Source organism: Varanus komodoensis, unplaced genomic scaffold, assembly GCF_004798865.1.
Source record: "Varanus komodoensis strain SLA01 unplaced genomic scaffold, ASM479886v1 scaffold7_3, whole genome shotgun sequence".
Taxonomy (NCBI): Eukaryota; Metazoa; Chordata; class Lepidosauria; order Squamata; family Varanidae; genus Varanus; species Varanus komodoensis.
The window spans coordinates 14,163,123-14,175,505 of NW_025336480.1; positions in this window are offsets into that span (position 1 = coordinate 14,163,123).

Below are 12,383 nucleotides of genomic sequence, written 5' to 3' on the forward strand. Positions count from 1 at the left end.
TGTATGGCCTTGGGGTCTGTGTGGGACACCCCTGTTTTACAAGCACCCATTGTGAACATGTTAAATCTGCACTGCGCATCGTGAAGAGCATACATCGTGGGGAACCTTTCAGCATACTGTAAGTGGACACTTTTGGGATTTTGGGAGAGCGTGGTTGGCGATCTGGCTACCATATTACATGCATCGAGCTGGACATGCCAAAGCCTGGGAGGTTAAATTTGTCCCAGGAAACTTCACCTAGTTCTCTCTAGTACAAAGAGCAGCTCATGGAAAGCAGGAACATATAAGGAGCGTATTTCCCAGGGTGTAGATTATAGAAAGAAAGAATCCTGTTTGGACGGGTTCGTTTTTGGTTTTTGCAAATATGCTAATACAGGCAGAACTGAAGGAAATATTGTTGCGCACACTATTGAAGGTGCTGTGATTGAATAACCAAGTGCTGTTGCTGTGGATTGGCGAGCAGCCATGCATGTTCCAGCCGTTCTCAAATTAGCAGCAGGTATTTGTACACATCTTGGGTTGGCATTAGTTTAAACGACCACAGGAAATGTATGAGATAGGTGAAAATGCTTGCACTTCAGCATAGCCTGTATATAAAGCAGAAACTGCTTGTGAGGCTGCCAGAAAGCATGTTTGTCAGATCATTTAGTTAGCTGGAAGTAAAGGTGCTAACCGAACTGCTAGAATAGCTTTGCAAGGAAGTAGCCCTTAAAGGGCTGGAACCCCCAACCACAGCCGGGTGGGCTGCAGCTTCAACTGGGCAGTTAACTTCTGTGGTCACGGAGACTGCACGGCACCTCCTGGCTATGGCCAGAAACCTCAGGCTCACCAGTCTTGTCTCCACTGGCACTGCCACCTCCATCCTTGCCTTCTGATGTCCTATTAATTTCTATGGTATTTGCTTTCAGCCAATCACAGAGTCTTAAGCAAAGGAAATTTACTTTTTGTCCAAGGGGAAACCACAGTGAATCAGGAAATGGAAGGGAAGGCAGAAGAGGAGAAGCCCAGGCCAGAGAGCTCTTGCTGTCCACTCCTGAAGAGACCTTCAGCCGGCTGGACTGTATATTTGAGCGGTTGGGGTACATGAGTGGGATTTTGTTTGCCTGGTATAATACTTAAACACTGCAAATGCCAACCATGATGGGGGCCTTGGCAGAGAGGCGGTACAGACATGCATTAAATGTCTTAAAATGTTGTGAACCCCCCAGAAAGCTTCAGCTACAGATGATACAGAAATGTAATGTAGTAATTAAAAGGATAATTAAATCAACAATAATTCTAAAGAAAGGCTCTTTATCTTGATTTATTCCCTGGGCTGGAGAGAGGGAAGGAGACCGTCATACCTATGAAAAGCAAGGAGTCTGCTGTTTCCTCCTGAAGGCTGGTCCTTCTGGGCACAACCCCCTACTCAGGATCCACTGACGGAAGGACTAACCCAGGGGCCAGGGGCCTCCCCCTGGCAGGGCTCTTTTGACTGAAAGGCCAGGCTTTCCTCACATTTGCCCGCTTCCTCTGTTGTCCTGATCCTTCGGTGGCAATGCTGGGAGGAGTGAAAAATGTTTTCTGCTTTCAGATGTTTTGGACAGTGATCCTGGTAGCAGAAACTGGCTATTCCAAAATCATAACCCACTTGGGAGTTAGTCAATAAACAAGGTCTATGAGAACAGGGGGAAATTCCCACATGTAGCTTTACACCACTAATTCTGGCAGTGTGTGTGAATGTGTGTGTGTACATTCGCAGAGACTGTTGCAGGGTTTTCTTGCCTCTTGCTGCTGCCTGATTGTGTTTCCTCAGTGGGGTGGCAGGGAAGGTGAAAATGCTTTGTCCTTGGAGGAATCACACCAGTCTTTCTCCAAGCATGCCATGTTATTTGCTTGGCTTTGCTTGGCTTTGGCCACTGCCTCTGGCCTGGTTCCCTGCACTTCTTGCATGTTGGGAGTGTGATGAGATTACAAGCATGGTCCCAGCTCAGACCATGTGGATTGGCTCCCTCTGTGTCCATGTGACCTGTTGACAGCATAGCTGGCAAGGCCCCTGATTGGTGGTCTGATTGGTGGTTGTTTCTAAGGGAACCAGGGATGTGTCTGTCATATTTCCCCCATATCTGTATTTTCAGTTTGTGTGTTTTCCTTTCCTCTCTTGACTGAGCACACAATGGATATTAACTGGCACACCACCTCCAATCCCAGTATAAAATTAGGACAGAAGGCTTCATCTGGAAAAATGTTAAGCTGAGTTGTAACACATCCATGCTGAAGGGCCCTGGCTTGTTGATATCAATTAAAGCCAGCTAAGGAGCTCCTTGAAAACATGAAAACATATTGCCATTCAAAAATGCCCATATGCACACATCTTTCAGAACAAAACTGTATGTCCATCACAAATGGCTAATGCAATGTCATATTTTTTATTTTTCTTCTTTTGAAGATTACGTACCTTCCTTTAAACAGGTTGTATTTTCCAGAGGCATTCTTGATCTAAAAGTATAATTTAATGAAGAAAAGGCAAGGCCATAAAAAGGAGGCGGGGTAAAGAAAAGCCTCAAATATCTCGACTCAAAGCCAGCTGTTTTCTACTTCTTTACCCAGTGAAACATTAGCAATAGCTTGCATAGTTGTTCTTTTCTTACCATCCTTGCATTCAAGTCGATGTCAAAAGTTCACTGTGTAATTAGGATGCCAAGAGATGGATAATGGTTGACATTCCTTGCACCAGACTCGCCTGCCACAGGATCCGAGTGAATCCTGTTGACTTCAATTACTGCCCTTACTGCCCAGGAAAGGGGATGAGTCTTTGGAGTGAAGCTTCCATTCATCCAAGCTCTCCAGTCAAGCATGAGAAATCATTCAAGGGGCTAAAATCAGGCAACCGCATCCCCAAGGAAGCAGCTGCAACTCACACTTGACATCCATGGGTCATGTTCAGTCGTGACAAATGTTGGTATAAGTTACTGATGATATGCACACGCTGTCTGGAAAGCATGTAATTTAGCAAGTCGTGGTAATTTAGGAAGTCATCGGCTGATGTTTGACTAGGGTAGATGTGTGCAGTGAGGAGCAGGGTAGAATAGGCTTGTGAGGGTGGCTGGAAAGAAGGTGTGATTCAGTCAAAGGAAATCCTTGGAGGGACGCAATGGGGAAAATAGCCAGTGACCAACACAAGTAGGGACAGAGCACTGACGACAAGATTGATCTTATGGAAGGATTACTGCAAACTTTTAAAAGTCTTGTACATTTTTTCAGTGTGCTCTCAGAAGGCTGTCAGTGGAGATGGGTGAAATGCTTCATTTCTAAAGAGAGGTGCTGAGACCCAGGCCTGGATGGAAGCCATGCCATCTGTCCCGGAAAGGATTAACTCTAAGTCCAGGGGGATGAGCTGCAGTTGCTCCATAGTCAAGGAAAAGGGTGACTATCCATCCTTAGAGACACTTTATTCCTTCAGATCATACTTCATGGCCAAAGATGGCAGAGAGCAGTGCTAACCTGCTCTGAGCAAAGGAAGATGAATGGGTTTATCGGAACAAAGGCAGTAATCACAAGAACAGTGTGATTTCCTTGCAGCACTGGCAGTGGTGAAAATGACCTTTACTTCCTGCTGAAACTATGGCAGCAGACCCATACAGAGTTCCCATCAGATCAGATATTTTGTCTTTCTCCTCCATCCCTGCCCTGAAATAAATAGAAATGTGGACAGTTTTGTAGAAACAAATGCAGGTAGTAGGGACTACTCTCCTTTTCTTTACTTAATCCATCAATTCATTTTCATAGAATAGAAGAGTTGGAAGGGGCCATGAAGGCCATCGAGTCCAACCCCCCTGCTCTTGCTGGACACCAGGTTACACCGTCCCACTCAGCTGGCTGCCCAGTTTCTTTCTGAATGTCTCTAGTGTGGGAGAGCCCACCGCCTCTCTAGGCAGCTGGTTCCACTGTCGTATTGCTCTGACAGTGAAGAAGTTTTGGCAGTGATGTTCTGCAGAACAATACTGCTGGGCAGAACTAAGGATGGAGAATTCTGGGGGCTTCCAAGTTGTTCTGTGCTTGAGACTCCGGTAATGCTTTTTCTATACTCCATGTAAAATTCCACTTAGAAGGATAACATGTCTATTCACACAGCATACATGTGTGGGGGGGAGTGTATATTCCATTCCCATGAATATATGCTGGAGGGCCACGTACAAAAGGAAACATGGTGTAACAGCACTGCAGGGCTCCTGCTCCAAGCTGGCTGGAGCCTCAGAACTATTCCTGTTAGAGGCTGGAGACACTCTGCAATATCTTGTTAAGATTTATTATTACACCATCAGCATCACTGATGGTCCCAGTTTGCATTTCTTTCATTCCATTATCTGATCACCCAGCTGGGCCAGAATGTCACTCCCCTCTTGCCCTGGTGCGTCTCGCTCTCCTAAAAGCTGAGCGGGTTGGGTTGTTCTGTGGCCATGCCCATGGCGGCAGCATCTGTAATAGCAAGTGTACGAAGGAGCCGTTTTCTTGGCATTGCTCGTGGGCTTTGCAAAGGCATGTGATTGGCCACTATAAGAAACAGGACACTGTGCTAGATAGGTCTTTGGTCTGATGCAGCAGGACCCTTCTTATGTTACTAATTATAATTTGACTATCATCAATGAAAAAACACTTGGGTGCTTTGAAGAGGCTGCCTGTCAAGAACTAGTCTCTCTCTTTCCTGCACCTTTCTTTGGCAGGTTAAGCAAGCAGCTTCTAACAACAGTATTTTATTACGTACAGCTGCCCAGCCAAGAACTGGCTTTGTAATACAAAACAAAAGCAATTTGTTTGTTTATCATTAAACTTATATTCATCATTATTAGCCAGAGACCTCTCTAAGCAGATGTAAAGGTCATCAGCAAATATAAAGGTCATTAGCAAAAAATATCCATCAAGTTAATGGTCCCACTGATTGTATAGTTAGTTCTGCTCATTTGAGAAAGTTGATTCCAGATTAAATTCCCCTCTTTCCTTCCTCACCAAACAGAGTTGGCTCCACCCTCAGTGAAGTTCATGCTACTCATGGGCCAGAGAACATTGGACATTACTTAATTGGCCCACTTGTTTGATCTGGCATCAAACCAGCGGGCTGATTAAGTGACATCTCTTCCCCTCTGGCACCACCCCCAACCCATTCCACAGTCTTCTCCCAGACCAGAGACAGTCTGGTTCTCACTAGCCACTTAGCTTATCCCACAGCTCATTGGCCTCAGAAGTTCAGGGAAGCATTACAACTCCATCTCTTCTTCCAGTTCAGATGTGAGTCTGAAGTATCCACCTTGGAATGCTATAGCTTGGGAGAATTAGGGCCAATCACTCCACTATCAGTAGTCATCAACACAGGGATTGTGAGAGCCAACTGTCAAAATACTTTTGCCATCTCCAAATAAAGGGGGGAAGGAGGGGGCAAAAGCCATGATGAGGCTAAAATCATTGCAGTGGGGAATGGACAGGTAAGACCGTTCTCCTACGGTTCCCTGAGGTTACCCATAGGAAGATTGAGCAGGAAGGAGAGAGGAAAGGGGACAAAATCCCTAGTGTAACCCACCCAGGGAGCCTTATAGCTAATGGGGTTGGATAAAAATCTAATTAATAAATAAGTGTGAGCTTGATCCACTGTCAGGCACATCAGGGGTTCTTTGCACAACAACAAATGGGCTTGTATTTGTTGGGTCATCATTCACCCAGTGAAAGCAAATAGACTGCTCCTGACTGTAATGCAAATGATGAAATGCAGGTGACCAGCTCTGATTAATGAAAGCTTTCTCTCTATTCCCTGATCAAGCTATTAATTGGTAAACCACCAGCCATCAACCGGTGCGTTTAGCCCTAATATAATAGGATGCACAGTAAATGTTGTTCAGCATTATGTTGTTATGGTATCACTGAACATGCAACAATTCTAAGTAGAGAAAAGTAACTAAGAGCAAGTTTTTCTTTGACCAAACAAGTTTTTTTTCCGCTTCCATTGCCTCCTCACAATGCCGTCCGGCGGAGCTTTTTCGAGTGGTGCAAGGCCTGGTTCGCCCGGGTCCTAAGGAAGATCCGATGCCACCCTCAAAGGCCCGCTGTGACGACTTTGCCAGGCATTTCAGGGAGAAAATCGCTCAGATTCGTCACGAGCTGGACTCCACTAATGAATCGGAGGTCTCTGAGGAGTCACCAATGCTACCGTCTGGTCCAAAATTATTGGAGGAATTTCGATTATTGCGGCCCGATGATGTGGACAAGGTGCTTGGACGAGTACGTCCCACCACTTGCCTATTGGATCCTTGCCCGTCTTGGTTAATAAATAACTCCAAGCACGGGATTGGGACCTGGATCTTGGAAGTGGTTAACGCTTCTCTGAGGGAGGGTCGAGTGCCTGCCCCTTTAAAGGAGGCGGTAATATGACTGGTCCTGAAGAAAGCGTCACTGGATCCAGAGATGGCCACTAACTATAGACCTGTGGCCAACATCCCGTTTCTGGGCAAGGTGTTGGAGCGAGTGGTGGCGGGACAACTCCAAGCACTCTTGGATGAAACTGATTATCTGGATCCTTTTCAGTCCGGCTTCAGACCCGGGTACAGTACTGAATCTGCCTTGGGCGCCCTGTACGATGACCTGTGCAGGGAGAAGGACAGGGGGAGTACATCCCTGTTGGTTCTTCTGGACCTCTCGGCGGCTTTCGATACCATCGACCATGGTATCCTTCTGGATAGACTTGCGGGATTGGGGGTTGGAGGCACTGCTCTGCAGTGGTTCTGCTCCTATCTCAACGGTTGATTCCAGAAGGTAGTGCTGGGGGACCATGTCTCTAAGTCATGGCAGCTATGCCATGGAGTACCACAGGGCTCCATTCTATCCCCTCTGCTATTTAACATCTATATGAAACCGCTGGGAGAGGTCATCAGGAGGTGTGGGCTGCGGAATCATCAATATGCTGATGATACCCAGCTTTACCTCTCGTTTTCCACTAATCCAGGTGAGGCAGTGGCTGTGCTGAACCGGTGCTTGGCCGAGGTAAGGGAATGGATGAGGGCAAATAAACTGAAACTCAACCCAGACAAGACGGAGGTCCTGTTGGTTGGCGGATCGGGTTTCGGAGAGGGTGGATTTGACCTGGTCCTGAATGGTGCAACACTCCCTCTTAGGGATAAGGTCCGCAGCTTAGGAGTACTCCTCGACCCGGAGCTTTCTTTGGAAGCTCAGGTGACAGCGGTGGCGAGGAACGCCTTCCTTCAGCTTCGGCTGATTAATCAGCTGCGCCCCTACCTGGAGTACGACTGCCTGGCGACGGTGACACACGCGCTGGTGACTTCCCGCCTAGACTTCTGTAATGCGCTTTACGTGGGGCTTCCCCTGAAGACAGTCCAAACACTTCAATTGGTGCAAAATAGAGCTGCCAGGTTGCTGACGGGGATGGGGCGTTATGCTCACATGACTCCAGTCCTCCGTCAGCTTCACTGGCTTCCCATTGAAGCCCGGGCCCAATTCAAGGTGTTGATTATGACCTATAAAGCCCTAAACGGCTTGGGTCCTGGCTACCTGAACGAGCGCTTACGTCCGTATATGCCCGACCGCCCTTTGAGATCTGCGGGAGAGTCCCTTCTCCGGGAACCCTCCATGAAAGAAATTAAGAGAGTAAGTACTCGGAGGAGGGCTTTCTCTGCGGTGGCACCCAACCTATGGAATTCACTCCCCAAAGAGGTCCGCCTAGCACCGTCGTTACTGGTTTTTCGGCGCCAGGTAAAGACCTTTTTATTTAAACATCATTTTAATTGTTAAAACATATGATCTGGCCAGGGCAACTTCTTCTTCCTTCTCTTTCTCCTCCTATATTTTTATTTACTTAATTTATACTGATAATTTTAATCTTATATTTGTAAATCAATGTATTTTTTGTATTTTGTATTTAATGGTAATTTATTATGTGCTATTGTATTTCATTGTATTTTATCGTGTTGTAAGCCACCCCGAGGTTTCGGCTAGGGGCGGCATAGAAATGTTATAATCATCATCATCATCATCATCATCATCATCATCAATTACTAATAGCACAACATCTCAGTTGGGATGCTGGCATCTCTGATGCTGTTTGCCATCATTGCTAGGGGATTTCAAGGGCTAAATCACTTTTAGTTCATTACTCACTCACAGTTTCAATTTAGTGGGGACTAGTTAGACACTGAAGATTTTACAAAAGCCATTAAAAACATCTGTTGCATTGGGCCTGGGATGGCAAAGGTTTCATGCTGCTTGCAATGTCATAGGTACAGGCCAATACTTGCTTATAATAAAGTTCTATTGAATAATTCCATGTAACAAAATAGCAAGGTGGCTTTTTGGAGAATGTGGGGGGAAACACACACACATGGTGGGGGTGGGGGAGATTCCTGAGCTGAGAGGATGTGATCTGGAGCTCACATAAGACTGTAGCAACCAAACCGCAGGTCCCTGTGCAACACTTGCGCTGCAGGATGTAGAAAGGGCCATCTTTTCCCAGCAGTCATGAAACATTCCTGCTACATTCTTCCATGATGAGAAGACCATTCTGAGTTGCCTTACCTTCCAAAGAGAATGTCTGCACACAGCAGGGCCCAGCTCCCCTCTTTAAGGGGGGATGAATTGGATTAATCTACTTTCCGCTTACCCATTTCTTTTGCAGCTGGGAAGCTCTTGGGTATCACTTTCAGTGCTTAACCTAAATTAACATGCACATTTTTGGCTCTGTGAAAGAACAGCTACTGTGAATCATTACAAATAGATAAACTTTTGGCAACTGCTTATATTTCCAGTTGCAGGAATTTCACCCAGCAGAGTGAACAGAACAAATTGCTTTAATTTAACCCCATACAGCTGACATTCCTGCCATACCATAACTCATGAACAGGGATGCATACATTAGAAATTTAGAAGCCCTTCTCACTAGACCACTGAGACAGACGAGAATCTGGAGCTTCAGGAAATAGCTTTCTGTTTAAATGAGACTTCCAGCTTTGATAGGTGAGTTGTGATTTCTGCTGATTTCAGCCAATACAGCATTTTCTTAAGATTTTCAGTGCTCCAAATAAAACCCATAGATGTGATTAGGCTTTTACATTTGCATGGAATAAAATGCATCAATGTTGCCAATCTTTATTTCCAGGCACGCATTATCCTAGCTACCTTTTATGTGGTAAGGAAAGGGAGATTTAACTCTCCAGTGAAGCGTTTCTTGTTTTGGAAAAGGGGGCAATCCAATCCTTAGCGTTTATCAGCAGAAACGTGCTTTGATTCCACATTGTTAACATATAGTACAGCCAGAGCCAGAAGATTCAAGCCACTCCTGGCCCACTTCCGATAGCTGTCTTATGCCAAGCCTGATTCAGCAGGCTGCTTCTAACCCCAGGTCTGGTTCTAATTGTGGGATCTCAATTTCTGACAGACCTGAATCTACTGCAACTACGATCAACATTGGAGGCCCTCCTGCGAGCATCACCTCAATGGTGGCAATGAGGGGGAGGGGCTTCTCCGTGGTGGCCCCCTGTCCGATTATGAAGAGGGTGCCAACTCTAATATCTTTTCAGCACCAGGTTAAAACTCTCCTTTTTTAAGAAGGATTTGATAAGGGCCAATGGGGAGGAGGGTGGGGATTTATGTCATTCTAGATCAGGGTTGTCCAACATGTGGCCCCCGAGGCCTCGTTCTGCAGCCCTCTTGCCACTCAAAGCTCCCACTGTTCCGCCCCGGTCCAGATCCCAGTGATGGCACGGGCACGACTGTGGCGATCCAGGACCGGGAAGATAGTGGGTTGGGCCGGTGGCCTCAGGCGAGCTCGCCCCAGCATGCCTTGCACTGCTCAGCTGACGAGTGCAAAGGCGCTGAGGAGCTGAGTGTCTTTGCATTCATCAGCAAGAGTAGGTGGCCCATGCTGTGGGGGGGGGGGGTTCGTTGGCTCAAGTACAAGAGGCTCAGCCAATTCCAAGAGGAAGGAGGGGCTGGAAGGGGTCACATGGGAGGGTTTCTGGGTGGGACAAACGGGGAAGAAAGGGACAGACCACCCCAGAGAAGCAGTTGTTGTGCTTGGGCTGTGGGTGGAGAAGGAGCTGCCTGTGATCTCTGCAGAGTCCTGAACTCACAAAGGAAGTGAGATCTCGTTATGTCAACTTCTCCTTTGTGTCTTCCTCCCTGTTTTCCAGCACACAGATGGTTTTGCTTTTTCAAACACACAGGGAAAAAGCCAACTCTAAGACCTCATATTAGTTTTCTCCCTTGTTTAATGGTTAATTAAATATATTAATTGTGCATATTAAATTAAATAAATATAGTGCTAACACTTTAATACGATATGGAAATGTAATTCATTGTGTGGCCCTAGGTTCCATGTCAAAGTCCTCATGCAGCTTTCAAGGTAGAAAAAGTTGGACCACCCTGGTCTATATATACTGGAAAAACTGTTTTGCTGCTTAAATCATTAAAAAATATGTTTTAAAGTGTGTATATTGAAAACCATACACCATTTTTATTTTATGGCAAATTTTGTATTTTTTATCAATTGTTGTGAACCATCCAGAGAGCTTCAGCTGTTGGGTGACATAGCGATGATGATGATGATGATGCCCCCGCCACCTCTTAGGAGAAGAGAATGTAGGTAAGGGTTCCTTGGTACAACCTGTACTGGGAGAGATCAATTTATTCCAGTGGTACAAGGACCAGTGCAAACAAGTCGAAAAGAAATCAAGCAGCAAAGCTACCGAACCGAGAGTACTCTCATTGATTATTTCTACTGAGGGCATGGCCCAGATCCTGTGATCTTCTCCCAACATAGGCCAGCAGTAGCCTTTGGCAGCAGGACCACTTGTCAGATTTTCTGGATGGGGCAATAAGTCAAGGAAGGGAAGGGACACTCCCACTTCGGGCAAGTGGTTTGGGGGACTCGCCAGGCCATCAGCATTAGCTCTGGGCTCCTGCTGCAGTGATTATCTCCTCCTGGAGATAATCTCTACAACACAGCACTGCAGCCATATGGATGTTTTAAGAGGGCGACACAACCCTCCAGCAATGGCCTACAGTCTGGTTAAGCCATTAGGGAAAAGAGGTAGAAAGTGCTTCCCTTGTTTTGTAATGCAGAGGCCAATTTCTACACCTTACGAGTACTTCTGAGAACAATCCATACATTTACTGTGCTTTAAAAGCCATGATGTTATGCCAGTGGTTGACTTTGGGATGAAGACAAAGCTCCACATCAGGCTGTGCAAAGTAGAGGCATACAATGACCGCCAGACTCAACTTGGATCCCCGTCTGCTGCTTCAGAAAATGGCTCAGTTCTACTCCAACCAGTTGGGAGGCTGCCCACTTTTTGCCTGGATACTGAAAAGCGTTTTCAGCCAAAAGGTTTTTGTAGACTATCATGGGAAATGACAAGCAGCTATAAAGTTTTCCTCCTTGTCAAAATCTGATCATATTCTTAGATATAGTAGCCCCTTAGAAGAGACCTCTCTAGAGAGGTCCGCCTGGTGCCATCATTATATGTTTTTCGGCGCCAGGTCAAGACCTTTTTACTTGGCCAATATTTTAACATATAGTAATTTTAATTGTGTAAGACTTATTTATTTTAAAGAATGCTCAGTGTGGAATAGTTGACTTATCTTATTTTACTGAAGATTGAAACGTTGAAAGCCATCCAGAGACGACAGTAATGGATGGCCTACAATTTTTAAAAATAAATAAAAAAAATAAATAAAATGACGCTTCTGTTTTATACCAAAAGATTTCACAAATCTCTGTATATAACATGTACATCTGTATATTTTGTTAATTTTAAATCAATGCATTTATAAATTGGTCACCATTTGGAGGATTATCCCCACCAAATGTCTGAAAAATAGATGCAGTGGTGTGCTCTCCATGCTTTAATGCATTGCTTTTTTAAAAAAGGAACTGCCAATAATTTTATTACTTCTTGGGAGAATTGGATAAAATTTGCAATGGTACTTGCCCATTCCCAGGGAATTCAGCCTACCAAGGTTTGAGTGAATAGGTATAGGGATTTTCATGGAAGAATACCCTTGAAATCTTGAGGGTATCCCAAAGGAGACAAGCTTATAGGAGACAAGCTTATCTTCCCATGTTCCTTGTGATCCTCTGTTTTGAAAATGATGGAGGTGTTGCAGAGTTTCAGAAGAATACATACAGCAGTTCATGTGAAAGAAGAGTTTGGAAGCGGTGGTGGTGTAAGTGATATTCTTCCTTTTTCTCTGGCTTTTTGGGCAATTTGTATCAAAATGTTATATATGGCAAAGATGTCTTTTAGCAAGAAACCTGCAGAGTTTCAGAAGGAGAATTGCAGGGCATTAAAGCAATTGAACATTTTAAAGGGTTTTTTCATTGTGATGCTGAGCGATATTGGAAGAAT